This window comes from Mandrillus leucophaeus, unplaced genomic scaffold, assembly GCF_000951045.1.
Source record: "Mandrillus leucophaeus isolate KB7577 unplaced genomic scaffold, Mleu.le_1.0 Scaffold457, whole genome shotgun sequence".
Taxonomy (NCBI): domain Eukaryota; kingdom Metazoa; phylum Chordata; class Mammalia; order Primates; family Cercopithecidae; genus Mandrillus; species Mandrillus leucophaeus.
The window spans coordinates 384,017-396,971 of NW_012104887.1; the positions used below are offsets into that span (position 1 = coordinate 384,017).

The following is a 12,955-nucleotide window of genomic DNA, read 5'->3' on the forward strand; positions in this document are numbered from 1 at the left end:
GGAAACAGAGTTTGTGTGTTTCCTTACCTGCCAGTCCACTCTAAGGAGCCAAGAAGGCGTCCTCTCACCCCCCACTCCCGGCTTGTCCTCCAAACTCGTCCTCAAAGACTGCGGTGTTTTTCAGTCCTTCGTAAGCGCTCTCAGCCGCAAAATATGAAAATCAGAGCTATATTCTTGAGTGCCTGGAGTGACATCTTAGTTCCCAAGACCGACCCATCAGGAACCTCATCCCAAGTGCTCTGAAGAGCAGGAGAGAACATTTTTAACTCTAGTAGCGTCCTAAGGCGTCTTCTCCTTGGGGCAGGGTTCTGACGGGACCAGGGGGAGCCCCACCGTCAGGGACTCGCCCCTCAGAGCTGCTCAGGCTCCTCTTCCCCGTGGTGCCGCGGGAGCTCGGCTGGGGCGGAGGATCAGAACCCGCGCTCCCAGGCCGTGTGCTTGAAGAGGCCGCCGTGCGAATTTCTCTTTCCGGCTGAGATCTTGGGACGAAAGAATGAAATTTCCCGGAGTCAGGTCCCGAAGCTTAGTGAAACAGCGACTTTTAGGGCCCGCAATGGAGACGTAGGAGCTAGAAATTAGGCATAAAAATCTGAATATGAAGAACAGAGTAAATTAACATTCAGAATCAGATGGACCATGTGAATAAAGCAGTGCTACTCCCAAGTTAGGTCTCCAACCATCGATCCTAAGCTGAGACACAATCTCCAATGACTGAGCTAACCCCATCAAAATTTCTCACGCCACCGTTTACTTACCAAAATGACAATGGGTGCCATTACGAGATTTCCTGGGTGAAAGGAATCTCCAGGTCTAGGATTGAGGGGCGACAGCCTTTTTAGTGAAGGAGACCTCTCACCCCGAGGCCCAGGGTCGCCCTGAGACGGGTGAGCACTTGCTGGGTCGTTGGATCCCTGGCGAGGGTGTCCGGGCCAACGGTTGCTGGGTGCCGAGAGGCTGGCCCTGGAAGGGGACCCTCCAGGCTCGGTGACCCCGACTGGATGATTGGGCGATTTCCCTGTGGTCCGGGTCACTGTGAGAACCCGGTTTCTGGGATCCCGAATGCGGAAGAGGGAGACGAAGAGGGGACAAGGCGCCGGCTACACAGCGAAGCTCAGACAGCGGGAGCAGAAGGGACACGGAGGCCAGCAGCTCGGAGTTTCTGAACGTCAGCAGTAAAACACGGCGTTACGGTCCTAATTAAACAGAAAGGTTCCACCGAGACTCGAACTCGGATCGCTGGATTCAGAGTCCAGAGTGCTCACCATTACACCATGGAACCTCACGGTGCAGAGTGGCTGGAGGTGTCTGAATTCCTAATAAGTAGCAACAGTTCCCACCCACCCATGTCAAGGCATTTCTATTATGCCACAAGCAACACTCAAGGAGGAGCAGGAAGGAGCTATCCTTCTTGCTTTCTCTCTGCTCTCTCCTTTGATCGACTTCTATCATTTCATTTGCACCTCGGAAAATGAGGCAAAAATCCGCTGTGGGTTTAGGGCCAGAGAAGAGACCCTGAAGCCTTGTTCATAGTTTCCTGTGCCGAGGTGAAATTTCTTTCTTCCTTTCTTCGTTTCTTTCTCTTTCTTTCATTCTCTCTCACTTTTCTTCTTTCTTTCTTTCTTTCTTTCCTTCTTTCCTTCTTTCTTTCTTTCTTTCTTTCTCTCTCTCTCTCCTTTCCCTCCCTCCTTTCCTTTCCTTCTTTCCTTCCTTCCTCTCTCTCTCTCCTTTCCCTCCCTCCTTTCCTTTCCTTCTTTCCTTCCTTCCTTGCTTCCTTCCTTCCACTTTCCTTCTCCCTCCCTTCCTCCCTTTCTTTTTTCTTCCTTTCTTTCTTTCTTTCTCTTTCTTTCTTTCTCTTTCTTTCTTTCTTTCTTTCTTTCTCTTTTCTTTTCTTTTCTTTTCTTTCTTTCCATTGAGACAGCGTCTCCTTCTGTTGTTCAGGCTGGAGTGCAGTGCAGTGGCAGTGGGCCATCTCCCCTCACTGCAACCTCCGTCTGCGGGGTTCAAGTGATTGTAATCCCCAGTAGCTGGGATTACAAGTGTGGGCCACCATGCCTGGTTAAAGGTTGTATATTTAGTAGAGATGAGGTTTTGCCATGTTGGCCAGGCTAGTCTTGAACTCTTGACCTCAAGTGATTTGCCCACCTTGGCCTCCCAAAGTGCTGGGATTACAGGTGTGAGCCACCACACCCAGACAGGAGATGAAATTTCTGCAAAATTTCTGTTATTTTCTTTTTGCTTTCCCTCTTTTCTGTTTGCCCAAGGAGGCCAGATGGTTGTCAAAACAGGACATGGGACGTCCTGGGCGCCTTGCCTCCTTCCTCCCTGTAGTATATAACAGAAGACAGCAATCAAATGAGATTGGGAAGCAGGGAATCCTTCACTGTCTTGTTCATATACTTCTATGTTTGTTTGGTTGGTTGGGTTTAATGAAATTTTCTCACCAGAAATGGAAATTTTTTGGATTTAAAATAAATGCAGTCAGCCACATTTTATTTCTATAAAACACTCAAACCAGGCCATACTCACCTGCTATGACTCAAAATCAACCATATACTGTTGAGGTCAGGAGGCAGAGCCCTGACATTTAAGCCCAGGCTGTTTTCTCAGAATTGGCCAAGTTGATGCCATTCCAATTTCTCAATATCTCATGACCCATTAATTGTGGTCTTTAAAAGTGTACATGTATTGTTACTGAAAGGCCAAGTGTTTGGTCTAGGCCCTGCTGCTCAGCTCACAGAAAGCCAATCATTCAGACGTTGAGTATTGCCAAGGAAGAAGGCTTTAATTGGGTGCTGCAGCTGAGGAGATGGGAGATCAGTCTCAAATCAATCTTCCTGATCAACTAAAGTGAGGGGTTTATGTATCAGGGAAGAAACATAACTGTGTGTGGGAAAAGAGGAACTAGGGAGGGGTGAGGAAGCATTCATGATGAGTGAGGGGGCTGACATCTTATTGTCTGGAGGCTGTGATCTGCTGAGGTTCGGGTCTATGATGCTTTTTGAGAGGCCTGAGGGTCCTTTCCTGAGGAAGGAACTCAGGTAAAACAATGTAACTTTCAAGCTTCAAGACTTGCAGAGTGCATTTCTACGTCTATCCAAAAACACTGTCTGTGGGACTATTGAAAATAGTGGGACTATTGAAAACTGAATTCTATTCAGTACCCATTTTCTATTTGTCAATTCCTCAATCATGGGGAATCTGGTCGTCCATCTTTCAGGCTGCATCATGTGGAGAAAGGGCATCCTGAGCAACTCCACACCATGGGTGACTGCATGGCCACCAAGGAATCAAACGTTCATCTAATACTGTAGTTTCTCCTGAAACACAATATTCCTCTCTCCAGTTCCCCATTTCCACCAAAGACAAAACACAGCAGGACCAACCTACCTGCAAAAGAAGCTTCAGTCCCATATACTTGGTCTGATTACCCACACAAAGTGCAGCAAGAATGCTCATATAGGCGCTCCTAAAGAGGCTTTGCTGGAACATTTCACAATGCCATTTCAGGTAAAGCCCTGGGAAAATTACCAATTCCTCCACCCGTGTCAGATTATAAAAGAAAACAGAATCATATTGAACTTATGCAAACAAACACATTGTCATGAGTTAAGAATATTCAGTTTACAAATTCTGGAGAAATTCAGCAGAGAGAGAAAAATATGCCTCAAATTCTGTTTAGAAGACTATTGTACTCAATTGTTGCAGGCTATAAATAGCTCAAAAGAAAAAAAGTTCTCCAGACTCTGAAGAATAAACAACGTTTCAAACAAACAAACAAACAAAGGCCGTAAAAACTTATTTCAGTCCTCTATTAGTTTAATCCATGCAATCAACTCCTGCTCTGCTTCATACTGGGCTAGCAATCTCTATGAACACATCAGCCTTTCTATTAGTGCCTTGGAAATTTTCTCTTTAGTTCAATGGCACAATCTCCAAAGTTATCAGAAGCCTGCATCCAAGAATCCTTTTCATGGACTTCCCCCAATAAACAAGGCCTGGACTGTAACTGATTATAAGTCACTTTTTGAGAAGAATCAAAGCAAAACAATTGTGGATGACAAAAGCCTTAAGACAGCCACAGTTATAGACACAGTTGACAAGGGAATTTGGTTGCTTCTGTGGCACACAATTTAATATAATAATCGTAATTATCACTGACAGCATATCAGAACTCCAGGAATCTCATACAATCCTGGAACACACATTAACAACACATCTGTGTCAACAGAACCCAAAGGAAGTGAAACACCACTTCAGATTTGACAATTAATTCTAGCATAACAAATAAGCCTAAGAAGCCTAATATATCTATCTTGGACTTCAAGAACCTAATATCCAAAAAGTTAATTTGAGGTCCAAAAGGCTTAATATGGAAATTTTACTCTTAGAAAGTTTGCCAAATATCCAAGTTTTGAGAGACTTGATATCACAAAATAGGACCACAGGTCACCTTAAAATAGTCAATCATTTAGCCAAAAGGTAAGCAAAAATATTTTATCTATTATTAATATTACACAAACATTTTGACCAAAAGAGAAAACTAAATTTTACCTTTGTGTGGTGTATTAAAATGTTAAAGATAATTTTAATAAAACCTTATACACAAATTTAATTATAATCAGTTTAACCATAACGTAAGTGTTTCATAAACTTTTCATGACCTTTTATACTTTTCTATGAAAAAGCAGATGAATGCTCTAGAAAATCCTGTTATTCCAATACATGGGCCCAGTTGCTGGCCTTGCATCAGTGTGCTTCTCAGTGTAACATCTAATTTGTAGAAAATCTCTGAATTTGAGAGGCCAGGGTGGGTGGATCGCTTGAACTCAGGAATTTGAGACTAGCCTGGGCAATATGGTGAAACATTGTGTCTACCAAAAATGTAAAAAAGAAAAAACAAAAGAAATAAAGAAAGAAAAAAGGAAGGAAGGAAGGAAGGAAGGAAGGAAAGGAAGAAAGGAAGGAAGGAAAAGAAAAGAGAAAAAAAAAAGAAAAGAGAAAAGGGAATGACAAGAAAGTCTATAAACTAAACTAATCCCTTAAACTCCGGCCTTACAATTCTCATGTGCCCACCTCTTCTGTCTAGAAGAAGAGGGGGCATGAGGTAGAAAAGGGGGCAGGTGGGATTGTTGGGCCTAGAGGGATTAAATGGTTTCAATTTCTGGTTCCATTTCTCATGAAAGCAGTTCATTTTGATTGTCATCTTCCCCAGGGTCTGAAGATGAGGCATTGATTGGTGTCAATATTCAAGATTTAGCAGGAGTAAGTGTCTTTTTCAGACCCAGGAGTCAAAGCCCTGTAAGCTAATAGCACAAGGATTAGTTAATAGGACATTTGTACTGCAGAAACTTCTATTTCTCTCTAACATGTCACCAATAAAAACACTGTGATTTGGTGTCCAGTAGTTACTGCCTGCAGAACTTCGAACCACTGTATTAAAGTGGTTAGGATACTCCTTGCATGTAACTAGTTGCCAGCATTCTAATGACAGAACTGTGATTGAAAGCATCAAAAATGTGACAGAACCTATGCCAAACTTTTCAAAGTAAGACAATTAAATTTTCTCTCCATCATTTAACAAAATGTTAACTGCAAATGTCACTTTTGGAAATTCCGTATGAGGATAAATAATCTTTTGTTTAAATACTATACAACAAAACAAGAACAAAGTGAGAATAAACAAACAGTCATTTCTTTTCAGCTATTTTATGTATTTATTTATTTTGAGACAGAATTTCCCTGTGTCACCCAGGTTGGGGTACAGTCGCAGGATCTCAGCTGACTGCAACCTTCACTTTTGAGTCCCATGTTTAAGGGATTCTCCTGCCTCAGCCTCCTGAGTAACTGGAATCATTTAGCCAAAAGGTAAGCAAAAATTTTATATCTATTAACATTACACAAACATTTTGACCAAAAGAGAAAACTAAATTTTACCTTTGTGTGGTGCATTAAAATGTTAAAGATAATTTTAATAAAACCTTATCCTCAAATTTAATTATAATCAGTTTTGGAATTATAGTTTTGGAATCAGTTCTGGAATTACAGGTGTGCACCACCACGCCCAGCTGATTTTTGTGTTTTCAATAAAGACAGGGTTTCATCATGTTGGCCAGGCTTCTGGCCTTGAACTCCTGGCCTTCACTGATCTGCCCACCTCGGCCTCTCAAAGTGTTGGTATTATAGGAATGAGCCAGAACACCCAGTCTTCTTTTCAGCTATTTTAAAAGAGCATAATCACGTATTTCCAAGACTGGTTTCTAGGTAGAGTACTGATTACTGATTAGGTTGCTTTCACCATTAAAATCTTCAAACCAGTGCAACAATTGTACGTGTTTTGTTTTCAAGTATACATACATGAAGTTCCAACAGTGATACAAGGTTTGGGATCAAAAATCACTAGAAATTCTCACAACCTGTTTTTATTACCACATCATCCAAGTGAAAGTCACTTAATTTTAATAATGGTAAACATAACTGAAGGAGGTTGAGAGAAATCCAACCAATATAATATCCTTAAGGTCAAGGCCAATTTTTCCTGAACAGGGGAAATTTGTACCCATGTCACAGTTTTTCCTCATTAAAGGAAAGGGTCTGCAATCAACTCAAATGACTGATTGAAACCAACTCATATTACTGATTGCATTGAAAGTGTACGAAGTCTCAGGCCATGGATGCCTGAGTCCTAGTGTTCCTGTGACATCCCCTTGGGGTAGTGGAACTCTACCTTTCAATGATGGGGAGTCTTGGGCAAGAGCAAGTCTCCTCCCCTTGTCTAATATAGACAGCTTTTGTGTCTAACTCTACCTCAGCAGTTGGCCTATCACTGGGGCCAATGGTTGGACAGGTTCCTAGCTCCAACATCAGTGGTAGATGCCTTTTGGTTTGTGTGAGAGAAGCAACCAGGTTTTGTGCCTGTACTCTGGTGGTGGTCGATCATACGATCATGACTTATATGCCTACGCCACTGTGGCAAGCTCAAGAAATTCTCTTTCCCTGCTACATATGTCTTATCAGCACTAAGGATGTGGGAGGAAAGACCTAGCAAATGGGCAAAAACATGCTATGTGTCTGGGACTCTCAGAGATTCTAAGCTGTCACAATAGTTCACACTTGGCCTTTCAGAAATGATGAAAACTTCAGTGATTTTTCTCCAACCAACATTTATGGCTGCTATCTTTTTCTTCTATTATCTGTCAAAGATGAACTGCTTCATGTATTTGTCCTTCTATAGGGGGGTGTCTCATGCTTTGGACTTCAGCTGACTCAGGGGCCTTGCAACTTCAGCTCTCTGGTGGGATCAAAACACATATGACTTTGCAGACCATACAGCTTTTTCTTGTCATTAGAGTGGGAACAACTGTCTCTTGCAGCTTTCTACATCTTAAACAACTGTTGATTCACATGGCTGTTTTATAAAATTCTTATCTTTTCCTCTATTTCTGGACTAATTTCCCTTCAGGATACCACACAAATTCTTTTAGTCAATCACTTCTTTTGAGGCTATGAGGTAGACATAGTGAGCACCTTGACGATCCCTGCAAATGAGCCTTTCTTTAGGTGCTCGTGGGAAACCTGGGCCCAGACCAGTACTGAAACACGCAACTCTCACTCACAGCTCTAGCTGAATTTTTGTCATGAGGCTCTTTCTCCTCAATCAGTATACTAGTCTTAGAACAAATTTGAGATTGGGACTATCTTAAAATACGCTTCCTGAGTGGTTACTAAGATTTGCTGGAGTTTCTCAGAGTAGTAGGTCTTTTGTATGGAACTCTTAGGAGGAAAACAGGGAATAAACAGCCTGAGGGGTGGAAAGTGAAGGCAATTCCAGGAATCCTAGGAAAGCTGAGCCTGGGCTCTCAATGCAGAGAACATTCACCACCCGAGAAGTTCTACTCAGTTGCTATTGTTAGTTTAGAATCTCATCAATGAAAATGGTATAGAAGTTTGCTTTCTTCCTGGTTATATGTGCACCTACATAATATCCTTAATTGTGCCTCTTGGCTCACAAGCCTACAATACTTCCTATCTCTCTGGCCCTTTACAGAAAACGTTTGCTGAACTCTATAGACAACAATGCCCCACGCTTTACAGCAAAAGACACCCAGGAGTCTCTTTTACTAATTTTCATTTGTTGGACATTTTTCCTGGTCACCATAAGTTTCCTTTCTTGACTTGTAATGACTAGTGTCTGGTTGACTGTCATTTGCAATGACACAATATATACCGGGATCTCAAAGCAGAAAAAACGTAGAAGAAAATCTAGGAAATATTCTCAACATCAGCCGTGGCAAAGAATTTATGGCCAAGTCCACAAAAACAATTGTAGCAAAAACAAAAATTCACAAGTAGGACCTAATTCAATGAAAGAACTTCTGCACAGCAAAAGAAACCATCAACGGAATCAATAAACCAGCTACAGAATGGGAGAAAATATTTACAAACTGTGAATCTGACAAAGGTCTAATGTCCAAAATCTATAAGGAACTTAAAAGAAATCAACAAGAAAAAAAATCCCATTAAAAAGTGGGCAAAAAGACATGAACAGACACTTCTTAAAAGAAGACATACAAGCAGTCAGCAAACACAGGAATAAATGCTCGTCACCACTAATAATCAGAGAAATGCAAATCAAAGCTACAATGAGATACCATCTCACATCACTCAGAATAGTCATTATTAAAAAGTCAAAAACCAACAGATGCTGATAAGGCTGTGGAGAGAAAGCTTATAAACCCTTGGAGTGAGTGTAAATTAGTTCAGTCACTGTGGAAAGCAGTTTAGAGATTTCTCAAAGAACCTACAACAGAGCTGCTATTCAACCAGTAATCTGATTACTGGGTGTATACCCAAAGAAATGTAAATCTTTAAAAGAAAAAGACACGTGCACTCCTATGACTATCACCAGGCTATTCACAATAGCGAAGACATGGAATCAAACTAGGTGCCCATCAGTGGTGGATTAAATAAAGAAAATGTGATACATACACAACATGGAATACTACACACCCTTAAAAATAATGAAATTATGTCTTTTGCAATAACATGGATAGAGGAGGAGGCTATAATCTGGAGGAAACTAGTACAGAATCAGAAAACGAAATACCGAATGTTCTCACTTAGGAGCAGGACCTAAATATTGAGCACACAAAGACATAAACATGGGAACCTTAGACACTGTGGACTACCATGAGGTAAGGAGGGAGGGAGAGTGGGTTGAAAAACTGGCTATTGGGTACCATGCAAAGTACCTGGGTCCAATATACCCATGTAACAATCCTATACATGTACACTTGGTACATAATATAAAACTGAAATTTTAACAAGAACAAAATTATATTACACTAAAAAAATTACTGCACAGAAAGTAAAATAATAATGGATTCAATAAAATTAAATATTATAAATAAAGATCTAAAATCAATAATCCAAACTTACACTTTAGGAAACTCAAAGAAAACAAGAGCAAATCAAGTCCAAAGTGAGTGGAAGACAAGAAACAATAAACACTAGGGCAGAAATCAAGGAAATTGAAAACCAGAAATCAACAGAGAAAAAAGTCAACAAAACCTAAAGAGTGTTCTTTGAAAGGACCAATAAAATTGAAAAACCTTTAGCTGGTGAACCAAGAAACAATGAGAAAAGATACACATTACTAATATGAAAAAGAAAACAATGACCCTCACTACTGATTGCGTGGACATTAAAAGGATAGTAGAGGACCATTATGCACAATTCTCTGCTCACAAATTTGATAACTTCGATGAATTGGACCAAGTCCTTGAAAGATAGTTGACCAAAACTCATACAAGGAGAAATAGATAACCTAGATAGGTCTCTATCTATTAATGACATTGAAGCAACAATTAACAACTTTCCAGAACAAAGCACCAGGTCTAGATGGTTTCACTACCAAACATTTAAGGAAGAGACTATACGAATTCTCTTTAGAAAACAGAAGCCCAGGGAACACGTCTTAACTCCGGTTTAGGAGGCAAGCTTCACCCTAGTAGCAAAACCAGACAAATGATTTTGAACCAGGATGTTGAACTCGTCTGGACTGCTGACCAGCTCCTGAAACTCAACCCCGGAAGAACTGTAGAAGCGAGAAGAAAACATGGCTTACGGGAACTGTAAAAATTGGTAAACCTCCTGTAGAGACCGAGGCAGTACTGAACTGGTGTGTGTGGAAGGTTGATGTTCACCGATAGCAGAGAGAGAACAAGAGGGAGGAAAGTATTTTCGGTTCTGCTCTTGCGTCTCTTTCCATGGTTCTGGGCCAACTGCGCTTTTACCCCTTCGCGAAAGAGATTTGTCAGCGACTCTTAATCCACCAATGCAGCAGCTGTGATGTGACATCGGGACCCATACAAGCTTCGCTGAGGAAAATAGTAGATGAAAACGGGGTGAAACTGGATAATCGCAGGGCTTTCCTCTTCAGAGCGTCCTCCCCAGGCCTCCAGAGCTAACGACTGCCATGGCCTCCCCACCACGCTGCTTCAAGAGAAGCATTAAAAAGAAACCCTTGGACAGAAGACTTGCCTGGTGGAGTGTAAAACAAACAGGGGTGATAGAAATGAGTTTTGGGGACATGCTGTTCTCCACTCGGGGCCCATCCTTCATTTTGCCGAGACCACCAAAGACCGGGCCTTCCTCGACAGGAAGGTCCGAGACCCCTCTCCGCAGCTCCCCTCATCTGCACGCGGGTTCCTCCCCACACGCCTCCCCTTGCCCTGGGTTCCAGTTCCCCATCACTGCGTGTGTCCGCCCAACCCCACTGCTTCTCTCCTTTCGGGAATGTCATTTCTTGAGCCGCACTCCATCGCGAGATGTGCTCCAATGGTCTATCGAAGGTACAGGCAGAGAATCAGTGACCAGCTGACTCTTTGTACTGCAGGGATCCAGCAGCAGAGACGATAAAAGTCAGTTTTAGGGCCAAATATGTAGAAACGCAGAGACCAACCAGACTCACTTGCAGCTTCAAAGAGAGTCTCTGCAAAGTCTCTGCTTAGATAAATTCCGCTCTGGGGCCAGCTCACGCCTGTAATCCCAGCACTTTGGGAGGCCAAGACTGGTGGATCATGTGAGGTCAGTAGTTCAACATCAGCCTAGCCAACATGGTGAAACCCCGTTTCTACTGAAAATACGAAAATTAGCAGGAAATGATGGCACGTGCCTCTAATCCCAGCTACTTGGGAGGCTGAGGCGTGAGAATCACTTGAGCTGGGAAGGTGGAGGTTGCAGTGAGCCTGGATCGTGCACTCCAATCTGGGTGACAGACTGAGACTGTCTCTAACAAACAAACAAAAATAAATAAATAAAAGAAAAATAAATTCTGCTACGGAAAGAACCGGAGGACTATACAGTGGTTCCCCCATCAACCCTCCCCTCCTTTTTTTTTTTTCCTTTATTAGCGCGGCACAGTAAGTAAATGTAAAAACCACAGGGCACAAAGACAGGACACTGCATTTGCCGGAAATGGAATCTAGGACTCCCATGTGGGAGGCGAGAATTCTACCACTGAACTGCCAATGCCTCCTGACCCCGAACTCTGCAGCCTTGGAAACAGTTAAGATACAGACTTGGGGAAAGGAGTCAAGATTTTCACCATGTTCTCTTTGGAAGATGTGACTAACAAAAAAGACACCCAAAGCAAAGGCTCACAGTGGAGATTTGCATCAAGCAACACCACAAAGTTATGGCTTCACATTAAAAGAGCTGACTTGAAAAAGCCTTATTCTGAGTAGACTCTGTGCAACTGGATAACAAACCTCTGTAGGAAAACATCAGAAATTCACCCAGCTTTTTGTCTCTGGTCCTGTATCCAGTGTGAGCCTGTGGAAAGTTCTTGCCTTGCTTGTTGATGTCTTCTCTTTGCCTCCCCATTGCTTGGTGCCTCTCAAGCCTCCCAACCTTGACATAAACATCAGTACTTTCCTCAAAAAAGACAGTCAGAACCCAGGAACTCGAGTTTGAAAAGCTGAACTCTTGGGACTCTGCCTGGGATACTCCAGAAGACCAGGGTGATAACTGAACTTCCCTCCTCCTCCACCTCTTTTGAGTTCCTGGAAAACGCCATGGATCAGATCTTGCTTTTAACTTCTTATGCCTTACAGAGACCTAAACAAGAAGGAAGAAATGGACATTTCATGCCAAGATTTCTTCCCTTCACCTCGCCCTGGTCAGTCACCCAAGTAGGCCAGTTCAGGGAAAAACAGTTCCATTTGACTCTAGGTAGATGCTAGGATATTATTCCTCTAGCTAGCATAAAGTGTTTTTTTGCTGTTTACTTTTGTCAGATATTCATGTTTTCACTCTCATTCTTTTGTTTATAATGAGCGTGGTACAGATTTGCACCACTCTTTTTGTTGTTGTTGTTGTTGTTGTTTTTCTTGTCTTTAAAAATTTTTTTATTTCCAACTTTTACTAAGTTCAGGGGTACATATGCAAGATGTGCAGGTTTGTCTCATAGGTAAACCTGTGCCATGGTGGTTTGCTGCACAGATCATCCCATCACCCAGGTACTAAGCCCAACATCCATTAGCTACTCTTCCTGATGCTCTCCCTCCTTTCAACCCCCACCCTCCAACAGGCTCCCGTGTGTGTTGTCCTTGCCTCCCAACCCCATGTATCCACGCGTGCTAATTTTCAGCCCACTTATAAGTGAGAACACACGGTGTTTGGTTTTCTGTTTCTGCGTTAGCTTGCTAAAGATAATGTGCACTGCTTTTGACCTGGTGTGGTGGTTCACATCTGTAATCTCAGCACTTTGGGAGGTTGAGGCGGGTGGGTCACGAGGTCAGGAGTTCAAGACCAACCTGGCTCATATGAAACCCCATCTCTACTAAAAATAGAAAAATTAACTGGGCATGGTGGCACGTAACCTATAGTCCCAGCTACTTGGGAGGCTGAGGCAGAAGAATCCCTTGAACCTGGGAGGTAGAGGTTGCAGTGAGCC

The 12,955-nt window shown here is 42.4% G+C and overlaps 1 non-coding gene and 1 pseudogene across 1 annotated transcript; both read right to left on the reverse strand.

The window, feature by feature from the left end:
- Positions 1–268: 268 nt before the first annotated feature.
- The window catches only part of LOC105549805, a 16,318-nt pseudogene continuing 3,631 nt past the window's right edge, over positions 269–12,955 (reverse strand).
- On the reverse strand, positions 1,208–1,279 carry TRNAQ-CUG. The gene has a single exon. It is a non-coding gene; the product is annotated as a tRNA-Gln (tRNA).